Genomic DNA, 12,895 nt, shown 5'->3' with positions numbered 1-12,895 from the left:
ATTGTGTCTGGCTCATGATTTTAGGGACCAGAAAAAGGCATCAATCTGCACTGCATCTCCTGTGATATAAGATTAGGCATGATAGCAGAAGGGCAGGAGACCTCTGTTTTCTTTTAACCTTATTGGTTTTTGACACTGCTGTCATGATTGCATTTTCATTAAATAAAGACAGTAAGATCCAAGCTTCCCAAAATTCTTCCTGAAACCAGAAACACTTATCTTGGGTCAAGACCTTTCAACTCTACAAAAGAAGAATTATTTCTCATAAGTGTGAATTAGATGTATATATGGGATGTTTCATTCAGCTCTTGTTCCAGGAAACAGACCGTTTTCTTCTTAGACCATTAGGACTCCATAAACCAGTGTCAGCAGTTAGCAAGAAACATGAATATGGTCAAAAGACTGGCGGGATAACAGTGTAAAGACTTAAACTGGATTAGGTATAAATCATCAAATTTTGTCCCACAGTGAAACTAAACAGCTCTCCATCTACTTAGATAAAAGTATTCTGCAGTTTCTAAAACATAAGCTTTATCCAGTTACAACTAGTAGTGTGAAAAAGGTAAAATGGTTTGTTATTTTTCCCTACTGTTTTTTTTTACACAAAGACCATTTGTTTATGAAATGTACTAATTTTTCTGTGAGAGGCCCTTTGTTGTGCATGTGTCTTTCCAAAACAAATGGTCAGGCATGAAAATTTAGGAAATTCAAACGATTTTTCCTGCTGGGATTTCATTAAATGATGTCATTTGGCCATGATTTGAAGACTATATTAAGGACATCAGGTTCCATGTTAAAAGATCCAAACCAGGAAACTTTCCTGCATAATCCAGAGATAATTAAGTTCACTTATACCTCCCCTTTCTGTTAAGAAAATGCCCTACTTCTCCAGCCACTCTTAAGCCCTGTGCAAAGCACACCACTGATGAAGCCTGCAGCAATCCTGCATGACTTTGAACCCCACTCTATGCAAGCCAGCTGTAGGGTGGCACTGATGAAAATAGTTCAGGAAAGAGAATGGCAGCTGCCTGACACTGCCAGTGCCACAGCCAGGGCTGCAATGCCATGCTCAAGATACACAATACAGTGTCTAAGAACACCAAAATGAAAGTAGCAGGAAGGAGAGAATGCAAAGACCGTGACTTGCAATTTTGTGGTGAGTACAAAAAGGGGAACACACCTGGTTCAGGCCTTCCTGCTTTCCCATTTGCAAGATTTTTGAGAAGAAATGGACAAACAATTATTTTTTTTTCCAAGTCCAGTGTTGTTTTTGTGTATTTTCTCACAAGATTAAAAATTGTTATTGAAAAATAACATAAATCTTGACACCAGATCTAAACACATATGCAAGCAACAAAGTAGAATTGTGCAGTGCCACCTCACAGATTTTTGCTGCTTAAGTCATTAAATAAAGTTCTTAAATCTTTGCTATATCTTGGATTCGAGTCTTAATTTCTATGCTGGTTACTGATCTAAATTTGCACATTATAACTGTTGGTCAATCAGCTTCCAGTTTCTTGGGTGAAGGTTAAAGCAAACATAGTCTTAGCATCTTGCTTGTGAGCCTCAGCCCATGGGCATCCGTTTCTTTGGGGATGCTCCCCTGATGTTCTGTTTCTTTGGATCTGTTCCCCTGAATGCTAGGGGACCCTTGGGAGTGTTTAGCTGCCTGTATCTGAGTCACAGTCAGGAGTGTCTATGAACACAAGAAGGTTACTGAATGCAAGGATGGAACCAAATTTGCCTGCAGTTTGTTGGAGGGATGAAAAGTTCATCGCTGCTATCCAGGTGATTCTCATGCACTTTGTCATATCTCCACTCAAAAGAGCTGCAGCCTGAAATCTTTCTGGTAAGGTAACTACAGGATTGTTTCACAGGATTGTTTCATAGATAGGTTATATAAGTCACCCTTAGAAATGGTAGAACTATGTCCACCAAGAATTTAAAACAGAGACCAGTCTAAAACAAATTGTTGGCATTGTCAGACTTTGACAGACATATGCAGGACCTAGACAAGATCTTCATGAGAAGAGGTATCCTCTTCTGGCCTGGCGAATGCATCTTTGGAGTGTCCCCTAATAGCTTATTTAAGGTCCTTGACATGAGATGAGCCACTCTTACCAAGGCCATTACCCACAAATGTTGATGGACTGAGCTGCTGAGAGCTGTAAACATTTATCCAAAGCTAGCAAGGATTCAAGTGTGTCTTGAACTCAATTAACCTTTTGTGGCATTCACCATTATGTTGTACCCTGGTCCACTTTTCTTAATCTGTCATATCAGTATGTTCTCCAGAGAAAGAACGGAGTGAACGAAGTTACAGGACATCGTAAAATATAAAGCTTAAAAAACCTGAACGTATAGGAGCTAGGAGAACACCACCAGTCTTTCATATCAACATTCTCTTACAGCTGGCTTCTGCACACACTGTTATGAGTACCTAAGCAGAACCTGCTGCTTAAAAAAAGAGGGAGTGAGGAGTAGGTGGGACCTGCTCCTCTGGAAAGTTGACTGATGCCACTGGAGTCAATAGAAATCCGTCAACAGATTTTTAACAAGTCTTATTAAAATCTGCCCATATTGCTGGCAAGGCGCCTTAATTAAGGTGAAGATGTATTTTTTTCCAAGCCTTAATATGCATACTCTTTTCTTTTTTCCCCTGAGGTGGATGCCTTAGGGTGAAAGGAGATGTTCAAAGCAGAAAATATTAGTTTCTGCTGCTTAAGATGATGCTCACTACTAGGAAAATGGTCTCCACTGACTATATTTAGATGCACGGCAGCTGCCAAAACCAGCATATATTGCAGTGGGCAGACAGGCAAGAAAGTCTGATATACCACAGGACTGGGGCAGGGGTAAGAGATATATCTCTACATAACTGACAAGTCAAGCTCTGCAGCACTGTGAAGCTGGAACCATATCAATTGTAAGCAGCTGTCTATTCAATTTTCAGAAACTCTCTGATCAGATAATTGCTGATGTTTCAAGAAAAAAATGTTGCCCCCAGTAAGAGCACTGAAATGACACACAATGCAATGAGGTCACCAAAGGGTAAGTGGGGGCTTTAATACTTAAACACTTTTCAGGCATTATTCTGGTTTTAAAACACCTCTCCCTCAAATTATTTGAGATTGAAATATTTCCCTCAGTGTATTTTTCTGCTGAAGTACATTGAAAAAATGTCTCAGTTACTTACAGTGGATTTATAACATATAACACAATGCTTCTAAGACTCAGAGCTTGCACAAGTTGGATATATCAATATGTGGACTGTAAATGAGTTAAGGCATTTTGGAGGATGTGAAAGTGAGGTAAGCAGATCGTGCAAACATGTCCACCTGTTAATCTTTTCTTAGTGCCTTCTGGGCATTCTATGCGAGCATCACACAAGCATGATTGTCACTTTACAGGTGCCAGCATCACTCTGCTCAGGACAGACAGCAGCAAGAGCTGTGGGGTCCTGGCAAGCCTGGACTGGTGTATCAGTAGGAAGCTCCCACAGTACCTGCTGTGGATGGTGTGTTCCTTTAGGATAGTGGCTTTTGATCTTTGGTCCTAAGAAACCTTGGGGATCTTTGGAACACTTCTGTAAAGGAGTGGAATAGGGAAGATAAAATGAGTGGTACAGTGATGGCCTTCTAGTAGCTAGTTTTCCTGTCACACCATTATGTTTTGGAGGAGATATGCAAATCACCTTCACAGCAGTTTTTAGATTTATAATCCTTCTGTTCAGAACTGTGATGTTTCACTCAAAGAGCAATGTGAGGAACAGAAACCCCTGCTATCTTATACATTTATAAATTAATTAATTTTCCATTTTGGTAGTTGTTCAGAGAGTCCCAGGAGGATGATATTAGGGTAAGACAGGAAAAGAGAGTCTTGTCCTGTGCTCAAGGATGAAATTTGACTGGGCACAGCATCTCACTATGAAACATCAAATCTCTCTGTTCCCTGTGTTCTAGGGACAGACAGAGAGCTGACATATCCAGGCTCGCAGCGGGATTCATAAACAACTCCTGCTGCCAGTGCTGTCCTCATATTTCCATGGGCTCACTAGGTTCTTCTCCAGCATGCTCAGTGAACCCCCTTCCCTTTCCGGCTTTTACCCTAATTCTTCAATTGCTTAGTCTCCTTCCTTGCCATTCCCCACTACCTCAACCTGATGTCAATGAGAGCTTCCCTCATGCCATATGTCCTCCTTGTCTCTCCTGAGGATGAAAGGCAGTGGAGTGGGATTCCTCTCCCCTGGGGAGGGATGTGGCAAACAATGGATGAGCAGGAGCTCTAGTATGATCGCTTCCCATACCAGGGAGCAGCAGAGGGACGAGTGAGTACCAAGAGCACCTGCAGAGATAACAGACACCCTATTCTTTTCTTCACCTCCAGTGGCATCTCTTCTGTGAGGAGTAGTTATGCCAGGGCATCAGTGTCAGAAACCCCTCTCCAGTCTGACTTAAAGTTGGCTGACCTGATATCTCAACAGAAGCTGGGACCTGTTGGGTTCAGCCATCTCAGAATTAAATCTTCAGATAAAGTTATATGTTCTTTCTCGGCTGCATTTAAATCCAGTTTTTAGTGGCAACTATGAAAACAAATTACCAAATGCTGAGGGTCTGTGGTAGCCATATGTGTTGTTAATGGGGGCTGGAGTATTTTGTCTTATAGAGACTGTCAAGTGATTGCAGTTTTATAAGCAGAAACAATTTCACCTTGCTGTATTTGCTCCATGGTTGTGGTGAAAGCAATAAAGATTTTACGAAGATGGTTGAGTTATGCTGGTAGAAAACCCTTTCTGAAGGGCTTTGTTAGGCATGACTGGAGCAATGGGTGGGGAGGTCCTCTCCAGAAGTATCCAGCAAAGGGAAAATTCCTGCAGGCTGATCAAAGAATAAGGCAAAATTATGATTCTGAATGATGTTTTCTAGCAGTTAACAGTAAAAGAGTGGATTTGGAACAATCTATCAAAATGAAGGAAGGATTGGTATAGAAGGGAATGTTTCAAATTAATGGCACCTAGAAGCGGCTTTAAGGATGAATTCACTCCCTGTTCCCTGGGACAGGCAGTACCTCAGGGGCTCTGTGCTTCAGTCAAGTCCCCAGGCTGAGAAAGCAGGGAGATGTGAGCTGGGGTCAGGAGCCTGCTCCAGGACCAAACTGTGTTCTGTGCTTGGCACAGCGCATGCTGATATATGCAGCACTGTGGCAGGTCCCAGGTGCTGTACCACAGAATCTATAGGAGATTAGAGGCAGAAATATTAAAAACTGTCTCTAAGGAGGAGCTTAATCTCTAATCTAGCCCTATCTAATGACTATAAACTCAAAAGCTCTGCTCTTGGTCTTGTGTGCCACTATTCAGGCACACAAGTGCCTGATGCAGTGATGATACATGTATGGTGTAAAGATACTTGGGCTGAATTAAAAATCTGCTTTAAAAAAAAAATCCAGGCACTTCCTGAGGGGCATGGGTCAAATCACCATTATCATTAGCTCTTAGTAAAGCACAGAGCAGATGCTGGAGATTCTGTGAGCATCTCAGACTCAACAATTTTTAATGTTGCTTCATAAGCAAAAGTAGCCCTTGAAGCCAGTATAATTGCAAGGCTGTGTTCTGAGAGCAACACACTGAACTTTCCAGTTGATTTGCAGGTAAAATATACATGTCATCATATAAAAAATATGTCACCAAGGGCTTAATTGTGAGTGCTCTTAACAGAAGCACAGTCTACTGAATGATTATTTACAATAATCATTACCAAAATGAAAGCCCATGGAGACTGAAAGGTGGAATAGTTAGGCTTTAACCTTCCTGTATATTTGTTTCTGTATGGTCAAATAGGATAACAGCACTTCAGTGTATGGTCTACGTATTTAGCTTATGGGAACTTATACCTGCAGATTTCACTGAGGCTTCTAGGTGTTCCCTTTAATATAAGTAAGAAACTACTGTTACAAGCTCAATCCACATTTTTGAAAGAACCATATTTTGGAGCCTTCTAATACAGCTTGTTTTCACAAAGTTTGAGTGATGATCAGTGCTTTCTCTCTCCATGGAATTCGCTTGACTACATTGAAAGTTTTAATGGATCTCAAATTCTTCAAACTGAAGTTTTCTAGCTTGAATGAAGGAATCCAAATCACTTCCTCTACAAAGTTTTCTTGCAAGTCAGAAACCTTGCAAAGAATGAAAACTTTCACCTGTTTGCCTTGGCTCCTAGTATCACTGCTTTGTTGTTACGGAAATATGCAGAAACTTCTAATTTCCACAACTGGTCTTTGATTAAGCAGAAGGTCTGGCCTGATAATGAAATAAATACAGGGATATGGTTTCGAGTGATGTCATCACCCTAGCAGTTATAGAAAAAGAGGAAATATTAATGACTGCTGCTCAAAGCCAGAGCCTTTGCATTGCTAAAAATGTAGCATTAGGTTGCATTTTGGTGCTGAAGCTTCCTCTCTGAAGAATTTGGGAAAGTGCAGACTTTCTTCAGTGAAGACAATCTTAACAGAATGTCATAGGTTAGCAAGCACAGTCCTGGAAGGGATGTCCTTGCTAAGGGGTGCTTACAGTTTGAATATGGACAATTCTTTAAGCCACTTAAAGTTGTGACCACCTCTGTGATCCACGCTTAAGAATAGACAAACTCCCCCTCAGGCTCTCTCTCATTTCCGGCGCTGGGACAGGTGGCTGCGGGCCCGTGTGGGGACCAGCGGGCCCGGCCAGGCCCTGCTTGGGCCAGGCCACGGCTCCAGGATGACCCCCCCAGCAGGGCTGTGGGCAGCCAGAGCGGCTTGGACCACCCCCTTCTCCACTGCGGCCAAGATTTCAGCAAAGCGGCACCTCTGTCCGGCAGAGGCCAGTGACCAACAGCGATAAGGCACAGCTGCAAGGCCGAGGTGAGATTAACCCTTTCATTGCTGTGAAGAGCTGAAAATCTGAGGGAAGAGAGAGGAGGTGCTTAAAGCTGAAAGTCTGTTGTGAAGCTATGATATATCAGAGTATCCCGTTGTAATTTCATGAAGATATGGGGGGTGGAGTGTTCAACTCGTAAGCAATAGGCAGATGCTGAAGCAGCTGTAATTTCATGAGAAGTTTGGACAGGGAGAGATGGACCAGATGAGGACTTTGGCTCCAAATGGGAAAGGAGAAAACCTCAGTTCCTAGAGATGCTCCCAGAGACAGTCCTAGAGATGAAGATGAGGAAGACCCTTTGCTCCCAGGGAAGGAGAAGGGCCTCTGTTTTTGTTTCTGAATGGCTCAACCTTAAAATTGTACCCCAAAAAACTTCAAGAGTGGACCCTTGAAAGCAGTTGCGGGAAAAGCTGCAAGTCAGGGGAAGGGACTCGCATGCGAGCAGGGAGACTCCTCTTCCGGAATGGGCTGAACAATATTTGGAAGTGGGTGGCTGTCTCGTTGTGATACTGTTTTCATAGCATGAGCAAGAAGAGACTTCTCTTTCTAAATGGACTGAACACGGTTATTATGGAAGTGGTAAACAGACTGAACATCTCAAGGGTTGTCTTTTTACATTGTTGGTGGGAGAAGGGAGGAAGGTGGGGGAGGAGAGTTCTGAAGGTGGTATAATTTTTTTTCTTCTTTTAGTCTGTTAATAAACTTCTTTATATTCTTTCAAGTTTGGTGCTTGCTTTGCATTTCTCCTAATTCTTATCTCACAGAAGATAAACAGTAATGAGTATTTTAGACCAAATCACTACACCGACTTAGTTAAGAAATCTGATACTTAGGGAAAAGATAAAAATTCCCTTGAAAACTACATAACTCCATATATGGGTTCTGCACCTGGGGGTAGATGGCTGAGATGCCTGATCCAATATAAACAGTATATTACCTCCACATCAGGCCATTGGAAATGTTGAACTCTATATGCAGGAATAATTGGAGAATGAAGTTCCCAAAGCTGAGTGTTTACGTACAGTTTTTTAATGTTATCCCCATTTACTATTTTCACGTTCTGTATTAAGTTCTTTCTTTTCAGCTGTTTCACTGATGTTGAATATATTAATAGGAAAAAACTAATTCTTCAGCTGCAGTAAATGTTAGCAAATCACCTGATTGTTGATGTTCCTTCACACAATTTGCATGATCTGTATGGTTCTGTTTCCATTTTGATTGTACAATCAGAACCTGGGTGAAAGTCTTTGCTCAGTTACCAAATACCTGTTTTATGAAAATGTTCTCCAAAGTATGGCTTCATTGAAAGCGATCAAAATTAAGAAAGCTGGGGAGATGTATAACTGTATGGCAAGTCAGCTCACAAGTGAATGTGAATCAGCTTTAAACTAAAACAAGTGTCCCATACAGTCGTGTTGCACGTTGCAGCTGAGCAGCTGTTCCGAGAGCACAGCAGAGGTGACCTGGTGACCTGATGAACAAAGCTGCCAGGCAAACATTGTAAGGTGACAATAGGAACTGCTGTCAGTAAAGGGCTGGAATGTACTGCTGATTATGGCCTGTTTTGCCATTTGCAGGGATCAAGAGTGGCAGGAGGAGAACTCATGTTGGTCTTTCCTGATGTTATTCCATTGTTTTGCTGTCAAAAACTGCAGATGAGGAACCCACTTTCTAGATTGGATTTGCTGTCTAGGTTGACAGGATAGAAAACCCAAGCATCTTCTAAAAATAATTAAGAGGTATCTTTAGACACTATTGAACAAGTTACTGCCATTCTTCAGTCTGTCTAGCATCTATGCCATTTGTTGTGAGGGAATTTGTATGCTGCACAGAGTTCAAAATTTTTTAAATCATAATTTTGTGCAGATGATGTGCTCAGAGATATTTATTGCTGTTAGCATGCCTAGCATGAGTTGCTACTTCTGTTCTCCTCATCTGCAATGTGTTTTGTTACCTTAAATACTTAGAAGATATTTGTCCTCTGATTAGATTTATGCTGATTAGATATTCCTTTTTCTCCTAGACAGCAAATAACTAATCCAGCAGAAAAAAAAAAGTAAAAAATGTAATGGTGATGCTGATCTGACAACTACTTTCACAATCACCTTGCAGGATTTTTTTTCTGACTTGAACACTTTAATGAATAATTTAGGATTTCAGTCCTATCAAGTGGAAAGAAAATAGTCCGACATCTTCTCTGATGAATTTGAATGCTATGTTTCAAAAAACCCAAAAGACAACAGCAAGAACAGCAACCAAACTGAAACAAACCAAGACCAAAAACCACCCAAACAAACAAAAACCAAGAAAAGATGGAAAAAAGAGGAACTGTCTGCTAAAAAGATGTACAAAAAAGGAGAGATGTAACATGACAAAGGGAAACAAAAGATGTTAAAAAAAGTAATGTGGTTTAGAGAACTCAGAATAAGGAGGAGCCAGAATACATTAGGAACAAAGAAACCCTTGCAGTGGAACTGGGCCACTAAGAAATGGAGATGATGATAATTTCATAATGATGCTGGAAAGACTGATTCCAGAGAAGTGCTCCATTAAATGTGTTCCTATTTGCAAAGAAGCATAAAATAGTCCCTGTATGTCATCAGGATGTTGATGTGCTTCTCAGTCCTTTGCTGAGGATGAATAGCAGTATTTGCAAAGCACACATAGGGCCAGAGTGGGGTACTCAAAGAGAGTCAAAGGCTATTTATAGTATATAAATATGGAATTGAAACCAAATTATATTTAGGGTCCCTTCTAACTCAAATTATCCTATGATTCTATGAAATATATTAACTTAATATTAAGCATTATAGAAGTTTCAAAAGCCTGAAAAAGTGTTAAAGTTTGAAGTGGTAGTTTGAAAAATAATTGTGTTGTAAAGAGTAATGAGAACTGAAAAAATCCAGACAAGTTAATCACAGAACCACAGAACCATTAAGGTTAGAAAAGATCTCCAAGATTCAAGTCTAACCTTCAGCTGAATAGTACCATGCCCACTAAACTTTATCCAAAAAGTGCCATGACTACTTCTTTTTTTGAACATTTCCAAGGACAGCGACTCCGCCACTTTCCTGGGCAGCCTCTTCCAATGCTTAACCACTCTTTCAGTGAAAAATTTTTCCTAATATCCAACTTGAACCTCCTCTGGTGCAACTAGAGGCTGTTTTCCCTTGTTCTACTGCTAGTTGCCCGGAAAAAGAGGCTGACTGCCACCTTGCTACAAGTTCCTTTCAGGTACTTCTAGAGCACCCTAAGGTCTCCCCTGAGCCTCCTTTTCTCCAGACTAAACAGCCTCAGTTACCCCAGCCACTCTTAATGAAACGTGTGCTCCAGACCCTTCACCAGCTTCATTTCCCCTCTCTGGACTCATTCCAGCACCTCAATGTCCTTCTTGTCATTAATGCCCTAAAACTGAACACAGGATTTGAAGTGCAGCCTCACCAGTTCCAGAGACAGGGGAATGATCTCTTCCCTGGTCCTGCTGGCCACACTATTGCTGATACAGGCCAGGATGCCATTGAACTTCTTGCCAACCTGTGTTACAGCGGGGATTACTGTAACAAGCATATATCAAACCAGGAGTCCTGTGGAAAGGAAATACATGTGGACAGATTCTTGGTAGATGTTTCAGAGATCTTTATTTCCCCAGCCGCATGACGGGGGCTCTGCTCAGGAACTCCTCGAGTCACAGGACTCCAGGGTCCTTTGCCCGCGCAGGGGAACACAAAACAACCAATGGGGAACGAGGCTGAGCAGGGGCAGGGAAACCCCGTGTCTCCTCCCCCAGGGCCCCTCTCCCAGGGTTCCATGGCAGGGGGAGAGACCCCAACAAACCTGGGCACATGCTAGGGCATGTTCACCCTCTGTTGACCAGCACCCTCAGATCCTTTCCTGCCAAGCATCTTTCCAGCTGCTCTTCCCCCAGCCTGTTGCATTTTTGCATGGGATTGTTACGACCCAAGGGCAGGACCTTCCACCTGGCCTTGCTGAACCTCAAACCACTGGTCTTGGCCCATCTATCTAGCCTATTTAGATCCCTCTGCAGAGCATTCTTACCTTCCAGCAGATCAACTTGGGGCATTGCTGTGGCTTTTACATGTGTCTGCAATGATAGTAAAAGCAACATGGTTATCCTGAAGTAGTTCAAAGATGAACATCTACAGCAGAAAAACAGATCATCTTGGAGGAAGAAATACTTTATAAACTTGGAATACAGAAAAAAGTATTGTGGGAAATTTAGAGCGCTTGACCTGGTTTCTTTATCAAATATGCATGACAAACAATGGTAGGAATATGCCTTTAAGCTGAAGCCAGGCAATTTAAATAAAAAAAAAAAAAGATTTTATTTTTTAAACACTGATGTTACTAATAAGCAACCAAAAGAGATGGTAGAGCCTTCAGCTCTTGTATTCAAGTAAAGGATGCATCTTAAGCTGTTTTTCCATCCAATGCAAAAATTACATTCATAATAAAAACAAGAATATCTGGATAAAATAAACTAGACTGTCATGATTGGACTTCAAACCAGACTGGTGCCATACTGTGTTACTTTGCGCCTTTTGTGGATGTCTGTTCCTGAACATGCAATGCTTTAATTCCTTCTGCTATCTTTCAGTGTTACTGCTGAGGACTGACTTACTGATAAGAAAGTACAAAGGGATAGGTTAAAATGGTTGTTGTAGGAGTGGTGGAAGCAGGAATTATTCAGAGGTTTTCTTTCTTGACCATTTCATTCTATGTACAAATAAAAAATTCTCAGTTCTGAAACCAAATGGATTGATGGATATTGAACTGTTCCTTATACTTTCAAAATAAAATCTGTACATTATCCAAGCTTGGATTTAAAAGTTTTATTTCTGTTTGAGAGGCTCCATCAGTTTTTATTTTAAACTTTGGCTTGCTATTTACAGTTTAATTCTTTTTCAGTAATCTACTGAAATATTTCCTGAATTCTACCTGGGTTTAATTTTCTCAAAAAAGAAAGTGTTTTTATTCTTTTCTTTTCTTTTCTTTCCTTACCAGACTATTCACACTTTAGGTGAAGTTTGCGCAGGTGAACTATTTGTAAGTGTATGCTAGAGATTCAACTTTCTTCAGATCAGAATTTCTCCTTTTGTGTCTGTGGTGGGTTGACTTTGTCTGGCTGCAAGATCCCCACCCATCTGCTTTCCCACTCCTCATTCTCAAAGGGATTGAAGGGAGAAAATAAGATGAAAAAGCTGTTGGATTTAGATAAGGACAGATAGGTAATTTAAAAATTACCCTCACAAGCAAAACATACTTGGCATATGGAAAATGAATTTGATTTATAGCCATTTAAAAATAGAGTGGATGAGAAACAAAGACAAAAACTAAAACCTCGTCCCCCCACCTCCTCCTTTTTACAAGCTACAACTTCACTCTTTCATTCTGTTTTAATCCTCTCAAGCCATAGGAGCAGGTTTGTACATGATTGCAAAGAGGTGGAGATGGGATATAAAACAAACTCATAAGAATAAAAGTGCAGTACAGGAATAGGATGATGCCAGAGGCCAGGTATTTTTCCTGTCCTGCACAATAATTTTGGAGTGAAGGATAACACACAGAAGTGGGCTGCAGCCCTATTGCAGGAGCTCTGGGTGAAGGCACAGCCAGGAGAAAAGCGGTGCATGAAACACAGCTGGTTGTTCTCAGCCATTTTTTGGGTATGCCCAGTTGTTTGATATCAGCTGGAGTATTGACAGGTATTTCAGGATCTGGGACTTCCAAATCAGGTTGTAGATTACTCAGACATTTCCACAGATACCATTCCCACACCTACCTGCTCATTGCAGTAATTCTCATGTCACAAGATGCTCAGGTCTTGTGATATTGCATGCTTGAAGACAACAACAACAACAAAATTTTTTTGATGTATATTTTTTTGAAAAATATGAAACCATTTCTTCCTATCAAGAAAGTAAAAAAAGTATTTCTTGGGTGGGATTTAGGATATTCTGCCTAATG

This window comes from Aphelocoma coerulescens (assembly GCF_041296385.1).
Source record: "Aphelocoma coerulescens isolate FSJ_1873_10779 chromosome Z unlocalized genomic scaffold, UR_Acoe_1.0 ChrZ, whole genome shotgun sequence".
Classification (NCBI taxonomy): domain Eukaryota; kingdom Metazoa; phylum Chordata; class Aves; order Passeriformes; family Corvidae; genus Aphelocoma; species Aphelocoma coerulescens.
Note: the sequence above shows the minus strand (reverse complement) of the source record.